The sequence below is a fragment of the Crocodylus siamensis genome, chromosome 1 (assembly GCF_052110815.1).
Source record: "Crocodylus siamensis isolate JL-2025a chromosome 1, ASM5211081v1, whole genome shotgun sequence".
Taxonomy (NCBI): Eukaryota; Metazoa; Chordata; order Crocodylia; family Crocodylidae; genus Crocodylus; species Crocodylus siamensis.
In genome coordinates this window covers 341,857,844-341,877,149 of record NC_143395.1, presented here as the reverse complement: position 1 = coordinate 341,877,149, position 19,306 = coordinate 341,857,844, and the positions used below count along the sequence as shown (strand labels likewise).

Genomic DNA, 19,306 nt, shown 5'->3' with positions numbered 1-19,306 from the left:
CATAAGTTATACCCTGCATGGAGTGAGTGAGATGAGAGGTAATGTCTGTGTACTCCTTCTCTCTCAGGCAATGAATAGAATGAGGAGGCTCTTAAGGGATTAGGACCACATTATTAACATTATAGGGATTTGCAAAGCATTGCCCAGCACTTCACCTGGTCCTATTATTACATGAAAGAACATAAGAAGAACAGTATACTGGCCATGAAAGAAAAGTAGACAGAATTTGTCAGCCGTATGGATTTCTGCATTTGCTTCTAAGTAATATATTCTCAAAAAATCTTAAATATTAAGAGATGTCCATAAATGTGAAGCCTGTTGTACTGAATTAACTACAAGATTTAAAATGACAATGTTTAATTTGTATATTACTGTTTCTTTAGTAATAACATATATTGTGTCCTTTTCATCTTGCCTATTTGAACCATGAATGGTCTTCAGGTATTGATATATAAAATGTTGACTGCTAAATGCAATGGAAAATTCAAACTGAAATAAAATACGGGAAGACAACTAATTTACCAATTTATGGTCTCCCTACAAAGTGGCACCTTCCAGATTGGAGGGTGGATAGGCAATATGGATTTTTGTGGATGGGCAATATGGGATTTTCTTGACCTTTTCAGGGTCTCACCCACCACTACACAGCTCTCTTTTCCAGGTCATTAGGGATATACACACATATCTTCAAAAACAATCATGAAATAGGCCCCAAGTGTTTCCCTGCTGTGAGTGTCCCAGGCACAGGATGAGGAAGTGTATGCATGAACCAAGGGGTACACAACCCACTAGCCCCTGCTGCTGCTGCTGGCCATAGTGCCCCTGGTGCACCTGTGACTACAGCTGTGTGAAATTTCGCCAACGCTGTTGTGACTTATTTCTAACATGTAACAACAAAATCAAAATAAAACAAAGGGCTTTGAAACAGCCTTGAAACTAAACAAGGGGCAGTTGAAAAGTTTCAGAAATTTTGAAACGTTTCAAGTTTCAAAGCTGAAGCTGGGCTTTCTGCAAGGAAACAGAAAGTAAGGAGAGAGAGGTGGAAGAGGCAGGAAGGACTGCTCTGATATTGACTGCATAGCTAGCCAGTGACTGATCCTTCCCTGAGGTCCCTTTCAATCCCAGTGCCCTGGAGGAGGCATGAAAAAACAGCATAAAAAGCAGCATTGTTTGAACTGGGCTGCTTTCTGCCTTGGGGTCAGTTACTGAGCTGTCTTTCAGCAGCTCAGCAGCATCAGACAACAAAGGATACCATTCATTTCCTACTTGCTAGCCTAGCAAGTGGGATTCATAAATACCTTTTTATTTCATTCTATACCCTTTTATTTTATTGTTATATTCATTGATTCCTTTCAATTTATTCCGCCCCCAAAATCCCCTTTTTGTTTTGTTAGTCTATTTTGATTCTTTTCAAATCTGTGCTTTCTCTCACAGTGTGCATTCCATTCACTGTGCAGGGAAACACAGCAAAATTATATTGCATATTATAATATAGAATTTATATAGGAAAATACACACCTACATTTATATATTTTTAATGTATTTATAACATAAATACATACATAGAAACATACATACATTATATACATACATACACATACAATTATTTTATCTACATGTATTACATAAATCAGATAACATTACAGAAGAAGAGACAGATATTCCAGCACACCAAGGCACAAACAAAACACTATGAAACACACCATGAAACTTTCTGGAAAGGCAGCTGTCAAGCCTTCAAGGAGGGGTGGAAGAGGGGGTAGAGGGAAAGCTGTAAGTTCCTGTCCCCCAAACTGAGATGCAGCCTCTTTGCTACAACAAGCAGGCATGAGGCTTCCAGTAGTTCTGCAGGCAGCAAGGAGAGGGGAGCAGTGCCACTGCCACTGCCTGTGCCTGAATCTGCCTCCCCTCCAAAAGCACCAGCTATAACTGCCCCCACTACCACCATGACAACAAGTAGCAGCACCACCATAACGGTCTCTTTCACCCCCATTTCACTTCTCATGCTGAGCCTTCCAGTGCCAGAGGAAGAGCTGGAGCTGGAGCTGGATCTGAGTGCCATAGCAAGGGAAATTCTGGGGAAAGAGAGTGAAACATCTGAGTTTGTGCTCCACACCCCATCAAGTTTCCCCTAGAGCCAGGTCTCCTTCCCCACAAGGCACTTCAGAGGGGGCTGAGGTAGAGGGTGTGGAGGCAAGCAGCTCAACTGAATCCACTCCTCCTGTTGCTGCCTGCTGAGGAGGGAAAAAGTGCAGCATCCACATATGCACCTACACCATAGAAGTGAGTAGGTAGTGTGCTCTGGGAACATTTTGAGCTGTCAGATGATCCCACATATGCTATCTGCCCTCACTGCCAAGCCAAAACCAGCTGGGGCAAGGAAATGAAACACATGAGCACCATGGGGATGCTGATCCATCTCCACAGGCATCACCCCCTTGCTCCTCCTCAGCCTGACACCAGTGGGAGCATGCCAAAAAAGAAGTCCACCTTTCACTCCAAAGCCCCTGTCCCCCCAAAGCAGAGGAAGGCCACCCTGGAACAGTGGGGGAAAAGTAGTCAGAAAGTGGGGTGCATTGCAAAGATGAGTGAGATCAGTCAGAACATTAGGGAGATGCTTGCTGTAGATGGCGAGCCCTTAGTTGAGTGGCCAGGGTTCAGGCTGCTCATGGCGCTTATGGCCCTATCATACCAAGTGCCCACATGCACCACCTTCAGCAGGACGGTGGTACCTTTCCTGGATGAGGCATGCAGGGAATACTTGAGGGGGAGGCTGCACAAGGCAGGTCTGCAGGTGGCCTTACACGTCACCTCAGACATCTGGAGCAGCCGGGGTGAAGATCATTACTTTTCCCTCATAGGGTGCTGGTGCAACCAGTCAGGTCATTGGTGAGCACTCCTTCAAGCTGAGGTGATGGATGAGTCCTACATGGCAACAGAGATCATGGGGACCATGAACCTCTTGGTGCAGGGGTGGCTCACCCATGGGTTCATGGTCACTGACAATGAAGCCAATATGGTCAAGGCTATCCATGATGCCAACTTTGTTGGCATCTTCTGTGTGGCACACATGTTTCACCTCATTGTCAGGGATGCCTTGGAGGGGGATAGGGCTGCTGGTGATGGTGCTAGCACCACCAGCAAGCTCATTTCCAAATGCAGGACGGTGGCAGGCAACTCAGTGGAACTCCACATACCTGATGCTTGAGAGACTGGTGGAGCAACAGAAGGCCATCCATGAGGTGGCCTTGCTTGGGGAAATTGGGATCATTGGACCCCTTAACAGCTGAGTGGGATACCATCTTCCAGATCTTGGGGGTCCTTGAGCCCTTCCTCGAGGCCACTGAGACTCTCAGGAGTGGTGATGCCCTCCTTAGCCAGGTGATCCCTGTAGTAAGGGAACTTTAGAACCAAATGGAGAGCTTCCAGGGGATCAGTGTTCCTGGCTGTGACAAGCTACTGTCACCAGACATGCAGGCACTGGTAAGGCAGCTGAAGGAGGGTATCAGGAAATGGCTTGAGTCTTTGCAGTCCAGTATGGTCCATGTGTGACCTGAGGGTGAAGGGCAGCATATGCAGCAGCCAAAGCCTGAATCAGTGGATGGAAGTGCTGGTGAAGAAAGTGAGGGAGGCAGAATGGCCGAGGAGGGGGGATGTGGAAGAGGGGGATCCACTATCCTATGCCAGCATGCCATATACCAGCTAGTCTCCTCCTCCACCACTGATGCTACCAATGTGGGCCAAGGGCATGGCTTCCATGGTGGGTTCAGAAGCACCAGACTCCCCCATCAGGTAAGTAGTACTCAGGCCTTGGTAGCTGCCTATCTCATTGAAGATATGGAACCACTGCTGTGTAACCCCTTGACCTACAGGGCAAGCCACAGCCAGATGTGACCGGATCTGGCCACAGTTGCCCAGGAACACCTGTCCTGTCCACCAACCAGTGTTCCAAGTGAGAGGGTGTTCAGCATTGGTCGTGATCCAGTGACATCCCACCACACCTCCTTGGATCCTGGTTTGGTAGAGCAGCTGGTGTTCCTCAAGGTGAACCTCCTACTGTTGGGGTTCCCCAAGCTCCAGCTGCAGATGGAGTGAATATCCTCCTCCTCACTCTGTCTGCATCTATTTCCTTTTTTCATTTTTTAAAAACCATTTAATGCCCCAGTCTCAGAGCTGGAGGAAACACTCACTGCATCACCAGCCAGCAGGGAAAAAACATTTCCCTGCTAAGCTTCCATGCCAGGATGACCATGGAGGTATGGCATGGCTCCCATGATGGCCTTCTGTCCCAGTGCTGGGGCTATGGGGAAGGAGGAGGCCCAGGGTTCTGGGCATGACCACTAAAACTGCACTCTGCCAGTATCAGGAGGCCTAGTGGGACTGCCAGTGGTGTGGCAGCCTCAGAAAATGCCAGGACCAGGAATCTCCCTGGTGAAAGGCAGGTAGGAGGTGTCATAACCTCCAGATACCACATGCATGCACACAGTCCTGGCTGGGGAAAGCCCAGACCCGTCATGTCTTTGACAGGCCTGAGGCTTCCTGGTTGCAGTAGAGTTGTGAGGCACCAGGTGAGCTCAGCTTAGCTGCTTGGGATGCCCGATTTTGGGTTGAAAAACCCATTGTCAGGCTGAGAAAGCACCTGCAGTTGGTGTGTGTGTGTGTGCTGTTCCTGGATGGAAGGAATCATAAAGAAGCCAGAGGCTAGTGTTCAATGCAGGCAAGAAAGCCAGTCAGCGAAAATGTAAATGGAGGTGTCAGGAGGTGAGGGACAGGCTGGGGTGGGGGAGGAAGGGGGATGTAGCAGCACAGGTAAAAGTGGAGAGGTACCTGGGGAGTCAGCTGTCTGGCAGGTTGTAGTATACCAGAATTCCACTGTCTATACTGAGTCCATAAATTTCTGTACCTAGGAGGTAGATGAAGTCAGCTCATAGGCTCGTATGTGAAGAGTGGTTTGTAAATTCCCTTTGAGGATCAGGCCTGGGAAATTGGAGACAGATGGTGTTCTGTTCTAGTCTTTAATAGATTTTTGGTGTGCGTTCATGCTGGGGATACTATGGTGGGGGTCTACTACAGACCCCCTACTCAGAGTCAAGACCTTGACCAGAATTCATTGTCAGGGATTGTTCACCAGGGAATTGGCTGAGGCCACATGATCCCAGTTTATGGTTGTCATGGGAGACTTTAACTTCCCAGACATCTTACGGGAGGGGTACTCGACCAAATCCAAGAGGTCGCAAAGCTTTCTCTCATTTGTGAGAGGATGACTTCTATCTGAAACAGGAAGTCTATGGGCCAACAAGAGGTAAAGCACTGCTTGACCTCATACTGGCAACTGGGGATGACCTAATCAGTGACCTAACAATCAAAAGGAAGCTGGGTGACAGTGACCATGAGCTGATCACCTTGACCATCCACCGTAAAGCTGGCAAGTCAGTCAATAATACAGAAGTCCTCGACTTCAGGAAAGCTGACTTTGACAAGCTAAAGAGGCTTGTCAGAGAGGCCCTAAAAGGCCACAACTCAATGGTGAGGGGAGTTCAGGGCTAGTGGTTGCTCCTCAAGGGAGCAATCCTGGATGCGCAAGCAAAGTCCATCCTGTCTCAGAGGAAAGGCAGCAAAAGGGTACAGCAGCCCCCTTGGCTCTCCAGGGAACTGGCGGATCTCCTACATCTTAAAAGGAAGACCTACAAAGGATGGAGGACTGGACTGCCACCAAGGAGGAATACTCTGCTGTGGTCCGGACCTACAGAGAGCAAATCAGAAAAGCAAAGGCTGTGATGGAACTCCAGCTAGCTACAAATATCAAGGAAAATATGTGGGGAGCCGGAAGGAAAGCAAGGGCATCATTGGACCTCTGCTAAACCAGATGGGGCAACTGACAACTGATGCCCAGGAAAAAGCAAATTTGCTAATTGGGTACTTTGCATCAGTTTTTCACCAGTCCCAATGGACGGCCCTGCCCACTATGGGTCAGGCAGTCCCAAGTGAGGGAGATTCCTTGCCCTCCATCGAAGCTGACCTCATGAAGGAACACCTTGACAGGCTGGATACCTTCAAGTCAGCCGGCCCTGATGGGTTACACCCAAGGGTACTCAGGGAGCTGGCAAGTGTCATAGATCAGCCCCTGGCATGGATCTTTGAAAGCCTTTGGAGTTCTGCTGAAGTGTCTGATGATTGGAAGAGGGCCAATGTCATGCCTATCTTCAAGAAAGGGAAAAAGTAGATCCGGCAAACTACAGGCCCGTCAGCCTGACCTTTATCTTGGAAGGTCTTGGAAAAGATTATCAAAGAGGCCATCCTTAACAGACTAGCTGAAGGCAATATCCTGAGGGATACCCAGCATGGGTTTGTTGTGGGTAGGTCTTGCCTGACCAATCTCATTTCCTTTTATGACCAGGTGACTTATTACCTGGACAAGGGGAAAGAGATCAACATTGTATATCTTGACTTTAAAAAAGCCTTAGATATGGTATCCCATGATCACCTCTTGGCTAAACTGGCAAACTGTGGTCTCGATCTCACCATGATCCACTGGCTGGTGAATTGGCTCCGCGGTAGGACCCAGAGGGTGGTGGTCAATGGGAGCCAATCATCTTGGTGCGCTGTGACCAGTGGGGTCTCTCAAGGCTCTGTCCTAGGGCCTATACTATTTAACATATTCATCAATGATGTGGACATTGGTGTCAGAAGCGGACTGGCCAAGTTTGCCGATGACACCAAACTCTGGGGTAAAGTATCCACACCTGATGACAGGAGGGTGATCCAGGTGGATCTTGACAGGCTCAGCAAAAGGGCAGATGAGAACCTGATGGTGTTCAACACCGAAAAATGCAAGGTTTTCCACCTTGGGAGGAAAAACCTGCAACATGCTTATAGCCTCGGCAGTGCTATGCTGGTTAACACTACAAACAAAAGGAACTTGGGGGTCATGATTGACCACAAGATGAACATGAGCCTTCAGTGTGATGCTGCAGCTAGTAAAGCAACCAAAATGCTGGCATGCATCCATAGATGCTTCTCCAGTAAATCCCAGGACATCATTCTCCCCTTGTACTCGGCCTTAGTGAGGCCGCAGCTGGAGTACTGCGTCCAGTTTTGGGCTCCACAATTCAAAAAGGATGTGGAGAAGCTTGAGAGAGACCAGAGGAGAGCCACGCGCATGATCAGAGGTCAGGAAAACAGATCTTACGATGACAGGCTGAGAGCCACGGGACTCTTTAGCCTGGAAAAGCGCAGGCTCAGGGGTGATCTGATGGCCACCTATAAGTTTATCAGGGGTGAACACCAGGATCTGGGGGAACGTCTGTTCACCAGAGCGCCCCAAGGGATGACGAGGTTGAATGGTCACAAACTCCCGCAAGACCGTTTCAGGCTGGACATAAGAAAGAATTTCTTCACTGTCCGAGCCCCCAAGGTCTGGAACAGTCTGCCAGCGGAGGTGGTTCAAGCACCTACATTGAACAGCTTCAAGAGTAAATTGGATGCTTATCTTGCTGGGATCCTATGACCCCAGCTGACTTCCTGCCCTTTGGGCAGAGGGCTGGACTCGATGATCTCCCGAGGTCCCTTCCAGCCCTAATGTCTATGAAATCTATGAAACTTTTATGTGGCACTGGTGCACTGACTAGTCATGCCCAGGCTCCTGGATATGGCCTGACAGCCCCTCATGAACATGCACATTGGAGTGCCCGTCCCACATGAACTGCCTCAGCACCTCAGCTTCACTCCACAGCACCACTAGGTCCCCAGTCTTCTCCAGTGGCCAGCTGGGGCCTTGGGAGGTGGTGTGTGGCATTGGGGCGAGCATCAGCATGGCACCCGTGATGGCCTTCTGGGCTTCTGTGAAGCTGTCCCAGTACTGTTGACCATAGACAGCTGCCTGCAGTGCCCAGCCCAGGGGCACAGCATGGGACTAACAGCTATGCAGTGAGGTGGTGCCAGGCAGTACCTGCAGGGTCTGGGTAGGCTGAAGGGAGTCATCTGTGGCCAGATGGAGCTGGACCTGGTGGTCAGGAGCGTGCTGCAGCTGGGACTACGCACTGGCAGGCCTCCCAGCCTTGGGGCCGTGGGGCCATGGGGCCCTGGGGCAGAACTGAGGCTGGTCCCCTAGTGGCAGGGCTGACCAGGAGGAAATTTGCTCCCGGTCAGCATATACACAGCATCTACATGTGTAACTGTGCACGAACTACTTGCAGTTAAATTTGCTACTTGCATTTGCAGTTAGTAAATTTACTCATGAGTAGAGCAGTTTCCTGCACAGTAAGCATGTGCACGTGTAGTCACACACACTTACTGCACAGTAAACTGCTCTACTGAGCAGTAAAGTGTGTCATGTAGATGCGCTCTCAAGGTGATGCAAAGATGGACTCCTTGACTTTTGCTGAAGTCACTCAGAACTGCACATGAAGTATGAGGACCCAACTATACATATCATGTTACAGGGCCTGAGTCTGAGTAATTTGATGCTTCCTATTTGTGTACAACCTACTGTAGGTTCTGTTAATGATTTCAATGTGTAAAAAAGTTCACCTCCCCTCTCCTCTTTATAAGTAAATGAACAAAGAAATTGAATACAAACCTGGTTTTGCAACTTTATAATTGAGCTGTTAGGGTCTATAAAGTTGGGAAACACAGTTAAAGTTTTTATAAAAACAGCAACTTAATCACTTTCCAGAAAAGTGGAATTGCATATTGTTTTAAGCAATGCCATACGGCCAGAGCTACAGTCAGCAGAGCAGCTTGAGCTGAAATTCCTTCAGTATCAAAGAAAAGTGGCTACTAACTGAGGGTTCTCCCTAAAGACTCTTCAGCTCTGGAATTTGCTCACTGATTCTTCCCTCCCTCTCCCCCAACAGCCAAAAATTGCCTGAATTCATTAACCTTTAGGGCATGTTGCAAAACCCATCAATTTCCCCTGAGTTCTGGAGACGGGAGAGAATCATGAATATGGTTGGTGCTGGGAGAAGGTAAGATTGTTTCAGCTGTTATTGCCTGGCTGTTACTGACTTAGGGTCATGTGGAAATGTTGGAATTATAACATTAAAGTTGTGCTAATCATTATGTTTAGATGAAGTCAAGGGTGCCTAGAGCAATTGATAGATCTTTTAATTTTGAACATATTGAAAGAAATAATAAAATACTAATAACTTCAGTGTTTGGAAACATATCTCCAATGTGTTTCAGGTGATATGGGAATATTAAATATAGATTTCCTGACTTCTGTGAGTCTAAAATATCAACTTGAATGCTGCATAATGTAATTTTTACATCGAGTATACCATGTCATTCTAAAAATAATTATGAAGAAAGATGCATTATTAAATATCTAGCAGGAAAAATAATATACAAAGTATTTTTCTTGGGTTTGGTCCATCAGAACTCAATTTTCTTTTAGCCCTAGCTTAGGCCAAAAAAACTGAGCTGACAAAAGCTTTATCAGAACAATTTTTATGATTCCCTACTTAGTTAAGTTGACAAGCACAAATATGTAATGTCATGGCTAATTTAGTACTTTCCTCCAACAGTAGTACAAACAAAATTGTAGTTTGTCTTATAAAACTGCTTATATTTTACAAATCTGGAGAGAAACAGTTTATTTTAGAAAAAAAGAAAAGAAAAAGGATTTATTCTAATTCTTAATGGGATGAAACTGGAAAAAATTGTATCCCATTTTTTCCTTTATTTTTAAATTAAAGCCTTGATCAAAACTCACACGCTAATTCTGTTTTTCTTATAAAAATGTATTTATCTTCCTTTTGTCAAAAACTAATACACTAGAGCTGTCTTGGGAAAAGCAGTTATGAATATCAGATAGTGAGTGTGTAACCCATTGTTTGTAAATTGAAGGCATGTCTTCGTGAGATGCTTAAGTGTGCAGTAGTGTAGTTTACTGCACATTAAGTACACATATCTAAACATACACATGCTTACTGCACAGTAAAAAATGTGTAATCATGAGTAAATTTGCTACCTGCAATTGCAAGTAGCAGATTTACTTGCAGTTAGTTACTGCGCAGTAACACACGTGTAGACATGACCCAGTAGCAAGTTAGCTCTCATGTCAGCCCTGCTACTAGGGAGCTGGCCTGACTAGCCCCAGGACTCGAGGCTGGAAGCCTCTGCTGCCCCAGGGCTGGGCTGCCTTTATGGCAGCCCCTGCTTCAGGCTTTCAAAAGTCTCCAGGCACTCAGAGCCCTGGGGCACACCAGCAGGGAGTCTGAGGGCACTCCAGGCCCCTGTGTTCCCCCTGGCCAGCCACAGGTCAGCTGCCCTAGTCTGCCTGCACCCCAACACCATTGCCTGGCACTGCACTGCCACGTGGCTACCAGTCCCAAGGCTTCATCTAGGCCTGCAGGCTGCTGCAGGCTCCAGCCAGACCTGCCAGCTGCCAGGCCCAGCTGCAGGCAGCTTCTGGATGCTAAGGCCAGCTCTACCTACCTATAGACCACATCCAGCAGCCTGAGCTTGCAGGTGCTATGGGGCATTGCTTCTGCTGCACAGCTGCCAGTCCCATTCTGGGTTCTTGTGCAGGGTGGTGCAGGCAGCTATCCAGGCCCAGCAGCACAGGAACAGCTGCACAGGGGGCCCAAAGAGTTGACACAGGACCTACAATGGTGTCCTTCACATCCGTGACCATGCCCACACCCGTGCCCACCACTTGGGGCCCTAACTGGTCCATGGAGGAGACTGGTGACCTTTTGGCACTATGGGGCAAGGCAGAGGTGCAGGGATACAGCACCACTTCCAGTGGGGTTGGCACTTGAATGCCCATGTCAGGAGCACAGGCATGACTGGTCAGCATGGAAGTGCCACATAAAGGTCAAGGCCTTGCTGGCACAGTGGGTTTCCATTACACCACAATCATCAGCTTGGGAGTCCCTATAAGTCCATGCCCTTTATGTGGCAATTGATGGACATACTTGCACCCTGGGACCAGGGCCACAATAATGCTGTCTATAGCAGCACAGGTGGTCTGTCTGAGCCCCCACCCCAGCCTGGCACCCCCATCACTGGGAGATGGTCCCTTGGGCATCCAGCAGCCTGTCCCACTAAGCTCCTTGGCTGTACCCTCCACCAGAAGCTTGGGGAGCCAGGGTCAAAGCCCCACCAGTCACTCAGCCACTGTGCCCCACCATCCAAGGACACTGCCTGAAGCTGCACTCTATTGTCGACAGCCATGACTGCTCAGAGCCACCAGTCATGACAGCCCTAGCCATATGGTAAACCCAGGGTCCTCCCTACCCCTGCCCCCAGGTTTCCACCCCACCCCCACAACATGCAGGGAGACAGGAGACTGTGCCAAACTTTATTGAGCAGCCCATGCCCCCACAGTTAGGTAGGTACAGGTCTCTCACATGCAGTGATGTCCTTCTCAGCTGTGAGGGGCAGGGACATGTAGTACAGTCACAAGTAGCCCTCCAGGTGGAAGCAGAGGTTGCAGAGCAGCCTGGGCTTTCCCCCTGTTCCATCATAGCTCAGTGTCCCATACCAGGTGCACAGGTATACATCGGGCACCATGGCCATCAGCAGCTGTAAGGCCTAGTGCAGCAGGCAGCCTTTGGTCCATGGAAGCAGCTGCTTGTGCACTGCCTGGGGCATACACAGAAGGGACATGCTCTGGGCAGAGCAGCGGTGCAGGGAGGAGAGAGATTGGCCCTGGGGTGCATCCTCAGAGAGGCCTCCTGTGGAGACAGCAGGGGTGTAGGCAGGTCCTCTTCCCAGTCATCTGGGAGCCCTGCACACCCTGATCCTGGGCACTGTGGGCTATGTGGCAGTGCAGCAGGGTGGTTGGCCTGCCAGAGGGGGCAGGGTGTGGGATCTCAATCCATAGCCGCAAGTGCTGTTAGGAGCCAGGCCTGTCCTGCACTGGTGGGAATGGGGTAGGGGAGGCAGGCTGCCTACAACCAGCACCCAGTGGCCCGCTGGACCCAAGGAAGTAAGCAGGGAGAGGGGCCTCAGCAGATGGCTGCCTGGCTAGCATGGTCTCTGATCACCTGTGCATGCCTGACCCCCAATCTGAAGCCAGGCACCACAGAACGCCTGTACAAAGTATCTTATCTCTGAAATGTTGCAAACTCTCACAAACTTCTGTCTCATGGCTCTACAGGACCTGCAGCTGCACTCACAGAAGAGGTCACTCTTGGCAGGTGGGATGAGGCCTCAGGGTTGCTCCTGCCCACAGCTGGAGCCCTACAGATGTGCTGAATCCGTCAGAGGAGGACCCTGACAGGATCCTCCTCCTGGACCACCTGGTCATGGCATCAGAGGACCAGCTGGGGGATGCTGGGACATGGCAGGTGGAGGACATGGCCCACCAGGACAGATGGTGGCCAGAGGACATGGCCCACCAGGACAGGTAGTGGGCTCAGGACATCACCCACAAGGAGGTCACAAGGAGGAGGGGGCATGAGGAGGCCCAGTGCGAGGAAGCATGGGACCGGGTAGACCAGGAATTCTGGGTGCAGCTCCTGACCCTGGAGCATGAATGGGTGGAGGCTCCGTGAAAACAGACACCATCCTGGCCTAGGCAGTGAAGACCATGGAGAACCACTGGGTGCTGGACACTGTTCTGGCCCTGATGGTCACCTTTGTGCTACCCAGCCCCGATCCTACCCCACCTGTCCCCTGGCAGTCCCCTGCTACTTAACAGCAGGCCTCCACCTGGGCCTGGGAAGAGGTCTTGCACTGCCTTCTGGCCTAGCCCTCATCCTGGGTCTGGCACCACCCACAAAGCCTTCCTCACCTGGGCCCAGCCCCATCACTTGCCCTGCTTCCATGTGAGTGCAGAGCTGGAACTGTCTGCAGTGGGGCAAGGATCCATGCCAGCCCTGCTGGCCTTGGACACTGGCTTCTGGAGGGGAAGCCACCTGGTCAAGCCCCTGTCCATCACATTTGCTGCAGCATCTGGACCTGTTGGTGGGCAGCCAGAGACACTGAGGTAAGCTCAGGGCAGGAAACCCTATCACCATCACTTGGGTGTTCTTCATGTAGAGCATAGTGTCCCCCAGCACATTCTGGAGGGTGCCACACACCTCCAGGACAGCCTCCCTAGTGGTGGCCTTGCCCACACCAAACATGTGACTGAGGTACCATAGGCTGGCAGGCATAGCCAGGTTCAGCAGGGTGAGGGCCAGCTGGGTGTCCATAAGGAGGGGTGGCCACATGCCAGTGTGCTGCTGCTCCAGGTGGAGTCAGAACTGCTTCAGGGGGTCCCTGAAAGTGGCCTGGGTCATGCAGAAGGCCTCTAGCCACTGCTCAATATCCCAAGTGTGCTGGATGATGTGCTGCCTAGAGGTGGCAGGGATGGAGGTCCAGAAGGGCAATGGTGGCCTTGGTGGTGGCATCCTGGAGCCTGTCTTCAGTATCCCTGTTGGGGTCTGGCCAGGCAGATGGGGTGGAGGTGAAAGGTGCGTGGCAGTGGCCCTGATGCAGTGCACATAGGCGGGCAGGTAGCCATTGTGCATGAGGGAGCTAGGAGGAGTGAGATAGTCATGTGCCAGGGAGCGGTCATCACATACAGCCAGCAGGACCAGCAGAGTGGCCAGGACAAACCTGTGGTGCTGGTCATCACTGCCAGTGGCAGTGGCTGAAGCATCCATATCATGGGGAGGCAGAAATGGTGAGGAGAGCACTGCCATCTGCTGGGCATGCTGCTCCTGGCCAGGGAAGTGGCTGGCCAGAGAGCAGCAAGCAGGGCTGCCTTTTGAAAAAGGCTGCTAGCAAATCTGCTCCCACTTCCTTGAATGCATAGATGCTTGCCTGGCACTATTTACTCATGAGTAATTCATTCATGAGTAAACTGGTGCCTCATCAAATACATGTACAGACATGCCTAGATGGGTTGAAACTATAGCCCAGATTTGTTAAATCACTTTAAGCACACACATAAACCCATCACTAGCATTAATCCCATGCTTAACATTAATATAATAATGTGCTTCAGTACATTGTCAGAACAGAAGTTTGCTTTGGACCTTGAAGTAAAAAACGATGACCACCTGATCTTAGCTCCATGGCTTATGAAAGTTAGTGGTGTCCATCCAGTTCCTAGTCTACAACCCACAGAGCCCTACCAGAAGTGACACTAACTAGCTAGATTTCTGGTTGGAAATACTCTTATTGTTAAAAATTGCTTTTCCCAAAAAGGTCTGGCACATGCCAAAAGCAGCCTGTAAAGAATCTTGCGTTGTCATGACCCATACTGTAACAGTCTGCTTGTTCTGTGGATAAACCAAAGTCTGTCATTGATAGTCCTGAAAGTCTGGCTCTTTCATACAAAAATTTACTTTTTAACAAGTAACAAACCAAAGGAAATTTAATTATTATATTAAATCTGTATTTAAGCACCAGACTAAAATAATTTACATCAAACAAAGTACTGAATATCCATTGCATGTTCATTCATGTTATTCCTAACCATGCTAAATGGTTTCCATTTTCACAAATTTTATGCTAGCAGCGAACTATGGGATATTGTATTTATTCTCAGAGTGTTTCTATATACTTCTCTGCAAAAATTAAGAGCTGTGGCCCATCTGGTATAAATTAAACCCACGCATACTTTCCCTGTGGCAAATACTAAAAACAATACACACAATTTCCCCAACCCTAACCATGTACCTGAGGGTTGCTTAGTCAGCACATACAACATATTGTAGTTGTGTAAGCCCAGCAAGATGATTGTCTGGCTTCCATGATGCCTTGAAACAGATTCACAAATGATAAAAGGAGACAGTGGGTGTGTCTACATGTGTTCAACTGTGCAGTTGCTACTGTGCAGTCATTTAGTAGTTGCTAAAGCAAGTACTAAAATGATTGTGCAGTAACTGCTGTTACTGTGCAATCCCAGTGGTGAATGGGCTATTTCCGACCCTACCCATTGCTGGGTCATTTCCAACCCAGCTTGTTGCTACTGCACAGTAGTGTCAGCATCACAGTTCATGCTGGTCGATGGTATATCACCACAGCAATGAGCTACAGCATTGTAGCTTGTCACTGTGCTAACAGCCTCTTCTGTAGATGTGCCCAGTGAACAGCTGAAGAAGCACTTGTAAATTGCTTCATTTCTTCCCTTCTCATCAACAGGCTGTGGATAACTGTGTTCAAAGTTTTAGCAACAAAAAATGCAAATTACCAAAATCTGTTACTAGTTTACTAATTCCAATACTATGTCACATCATAAAGTAATCTCTACATTTAGTAAAAGTTGTATAAACTTTGTTAATGACCTTAAGGAAAAAAATTGAACACATATAGAATGCAAGAGTGCTTGAGAAAACTTGTTGGTTCTGAATTTGCAGCTTTTTTGATTGTGGGGTTTGATTTAAGTCAAATCACCAAAGAATTTACTTTTGACATTAAGAACTGGGAAGCATCACCATATAAAAACAAAAAATATTTAACAAACAAACAAAAAAACATCCTGGAGAACCTATGGATCTAATGCCAGTCTACCAGTCATCTGAGCACCATGATGTGTATCATAATGAGGAAGCTGCAACAAGGCAAATGCTCACCTAAGTAAAAACTCCAAGTTTACCCCTTAACAATTGGCTATGAAGTCATACAAAGCATCCTCAAGCCTCGCTATTTCTAAAAAATCCTTTGTGTTTTTCAGCCTTAGTTTAGCTATAAACTCTGGGGACACCAAAGCTTCTGTATCAATGCAGCTATGCCCATTTCTATTTAAATGAAAATCAAGTACTTAGTGTTTGTCTTATTACTATTATTAATCATTTTTGTTTAGTAGCCTTGAGGCTCTGTTGTGCTTTGGCACTGTAAGAGTGTAGCAAATAAATGGTACACATCCCAATTAACATTTTTCATAGTTCAAATCACCATTTGTGGAGCTGAAACAAGACCCACTCTCATGGAAACCGTTATTCATATCCAACTAAAGTACTCCAAGATGATCAGAACCTACATTCTTTTATACCCTTTAATGGGGGAAAATCCCTCTAGGTTATATTTCAAGATGTATGTTTCCTTAATACTAACATACCTCCTTTTATTTGGGTTCCTAGAGTGGTGAAACACATCACCAAATCTACTACAATAAATGTGTCATCAGTTATCATGGTGACAGTCTCTTAATTGAAGACCAGAAGATAAATTAAAGCAAAACAAATGAGTTGATGATTTCATGTCATAATTTCTAAAACAGTTAAAGCTGCTACATGTTACTGAGATAAACATATTGAGCTCCAAATCATTTCTTGGTGTTTTGTGTCTCTCTTAGGGTTCATAGGGAACTAGGGCTGGAGGAAACCTCATGAGGTCATGTATTCCAGCCCCCTTGCTCAAGGCAGGATTATCCCTGCCTAAGCCATCGCAGTCAAGTGTTTGAATAATAAGTATTCATGAAAATTTCCTCCTAAATTATGTTTCCAAATAATGTTTGTAATAGGAGTTGCACAATATATTCTTCTTCTCCAGGGCTAGGGACAGAAATTGCACATAAACCAGTTTATGTGATCAGAAACTGGTTTAAACCTGTAACAGAACAGAAGTTCAGTGGCACATAAACCAGTTTCAAAATGGCTGAAACTGGTTTAAGATAAACCTGGTTCAATGTAGTATCAGACTTAACTGATTTGGGTCAAACCAGTTTTACAGAACTTCTGTCCCAGACCCCTTCCTGGTTTAAACTAAAGCAGAGTCCCCTAGGCTGGGCTGTGCTGTCTGCTCCAGAGAACATGGCTAGCTCTGCCCCTGTGCTCTCTAGCCCCTGTGCTCTCTAGCATCATGGTGTGGTGGGGCCAGATGCTGCCCCAGCATGGTCCCTTAGGGTGAAGGGGACAGGGAAGGGGCTTACTTCTTCCTTCCCTCCCCCCTGCCTCCAGGGCCCCAGCCAGGATCCAGTGGCAGGGGTGGGGGCATGGCCAGATACCAGCTGTCATGGTGAAGGGGATGGGGAGGGGGTTTATTTCACCCCTGCCAGTTCTTTAACAACTGCATGTCAAACCACTGCCTGCACAGCAAATCTAACGAACACTTTGTTAAAATGTTAATCCAAGAGCCATCAAAACTGCAGTATAAGGCTAACAACTTTGATTGTTTCTCAATTATTAATCCACCTACCTAGCTGAATGTGTTTTGCTATCCAGAGACTTCTTAAGGAGACGACTCCATCCCCTCCACCTCTGGCAGAGACTAAGGCAACAGTTGATAAAAGGAGGGGGAGGGGGAGAGGAAGGCGGGGTGTGATCCTCAGCTCCCCCAGTCTATGGGGGAGGGGAAGAGGCTGGGGAACTGGGCTGGTCCCCTGCCATCTGTGAGCACAGAGTCAAGCCCTGCAGGACCAGACTGAGAGGTAGGAGGTGTTGGCAAAGACCTGTTACAATCATCCCATGTATTTGCTGGAGACGGAGCTCAGGGAACAGGAGAGGGTCACAGACAGCTTCAACTGGTATGACCAAAGAATGCAAAGAACTACATTTACATTATACAGCAGCATCTGTAAACGATGGGGGGACTGGAATACCTAAGCAACATCTTTCTGAATACCTGGCTGTAAGGAGACACTGTGCCCTCAGGATTACTTAAGACTAAATGCAAGGCTTTCTCTTGTCTTTTTGGTTTGTTACATTATATTTAAGTTAGACTCAGCTGTGTGAGCTCTTACTGTGGTTTGCTGGGCTGTATCTTAGCTTAGGCAAAGGTTTTGTTTTTCTGTCATGTGCTTGAGGTTGCACAGTGTTGCATTCAATTCAAGCTTGCTTCAGAGAAAGGACTGTTATTGTTCAAGCTTTTATGAATTCAATGCTACTATCTTTTTCCCCACTTCTCCTCCTCAGCGGCTGCCCCCCCTCTCCCTCGAGTGGGTGGGGGGTGAAGCCTGGCAGGCACTATGCCGCCACCCAGGCAGACCCAGACTGGAGACCCCTGTGGGCCAGGAAGGGGATTTAAACGCCCACCCTCCAGTGTGCTAGCCCCTGGGTGTGCCTGAACACAGCCCCGTGCTCCAGCAGGGAGGGGTGAGAGCCTTGGAGGGCTTTCTCTCTTCCCTGCCCTTTGGCAGTGCCTGGCAGTCATGCCCTAGTGCCCCCCAGCTTCTGGCTTGAACCACTGCAGGCATGTGGCTGCATTTCCTGAATCAAAAGTGAATGCATGTTCATTTGCTAATCGGTTCAATCTGCGTAGTTTAGACTAACCTGAAAAGACTGAATCAATTCAGCCTCGGGTTTTTTGACTGTCTATACCTAGCCTATCAATGCAGCTACAGTAGCATTTTCTGAATTAAATATCTCTACTTTTAACTTAGAAAGAGTAATTGGTTAGTAGATTCCTAGTGGCGGCCCTAAAAACACATTGGCAAGATTTTAATCTCTGAGGAGTTTAGCGTAGTTACTTTGGATGACAGAGGTATAATTGAGATCAACGTCTGGCTTGCATAATATAAAAGAGACAAAGGGATCCTCTGACTAGATTCTGCAGTTTTTTTGTAAGGAGGGGTCTAAGAGATCAGCTGGCACTGCTGTGATAATGAAACTGTTCAGAAGGTCTTGGGGAGATAGCAGACATTTTACATGCAGAGAGCTGAACTACAGTTTTCAGGAATGAGCTTATACAAAGGCACAGAGGGAAGATACAAACTTTCTTTGCTCTGTTATTTTAAGCCTTTGGGAACATAATTTGGGTGCTGACTTCTGTTATCTTTACTTCTGTTCAGGAGTACCTTCCTCATTAATCGCCCCATTAATTTCATCAGGACTGTTTGCTAAGTTAAGGTATAATACTGATTAGTGTGAGGAAGGCTAACAGAATCTAACCCTTAAAACATGTTTTCTTTCTTTTTTTTCTCCTTTTTCAGGCTTGGATTATTCTAACAAGTTTTGGGTTTTTTTTCATTTCCGGATCATCACATTAGAGCAGAAAGGCTTAGATGACCTCCTGAAACTTGAACCAAGGACTCCAGCTAAGATATAACAGGAGGACATTCTCCTGTGAAGGCAATTATGATACTTTCAAGTGCAGCCCACATAAAGCATCTACCGACATCACAGCAGAAGTAGCATCATATCTTTCAAAATCTTGTCTTGTGGCATTCACTGTGTTTCTCAGCAGCTTGATAATCTTTCATCTTAAAGAATAAAGTTTCGAGCCCTTCTGCTTCCAAAGATAGCCTTTGCTCAGTAAATCAATTTAGTACTGTCTTATTTTCTGTCCTCCCAGACAGACTTTAATGCAGAACCCAGGGGCATGCTGTGTACGTACTTCCTTTACTCCTGTTGAAGAATGAAAAACCTTCCAAGTCCAATATTAACCCTTTTATACAGGCATTAAACAAGTTTATCCAAAACAGAAC

The 19,306-nt window shown here is 47.6% G+C and overlaps 1 long non-coding RNA gene across 1 annotated transcript; it reads left to right on the top strand.

Annotated features, from left to right (window-relative positions):
- The first annotated feature begins 8,733 nt into the window (after positions 1–8,733).
- Positions 8,734–19,007, top strand: LOC149874905 (uncharacterized). Its single transcript, XR_016439980.1, has 3 exons — positions 8,734–8,966; positions 12,107–12,937; positions 18,812–19,007. It is a non-coding gene; the product is annotated as an uncharacterized LOC149874905 (long non-coding RNA).
- Positions 19,008–19,306: the final 299 nt, after the last annotated feature.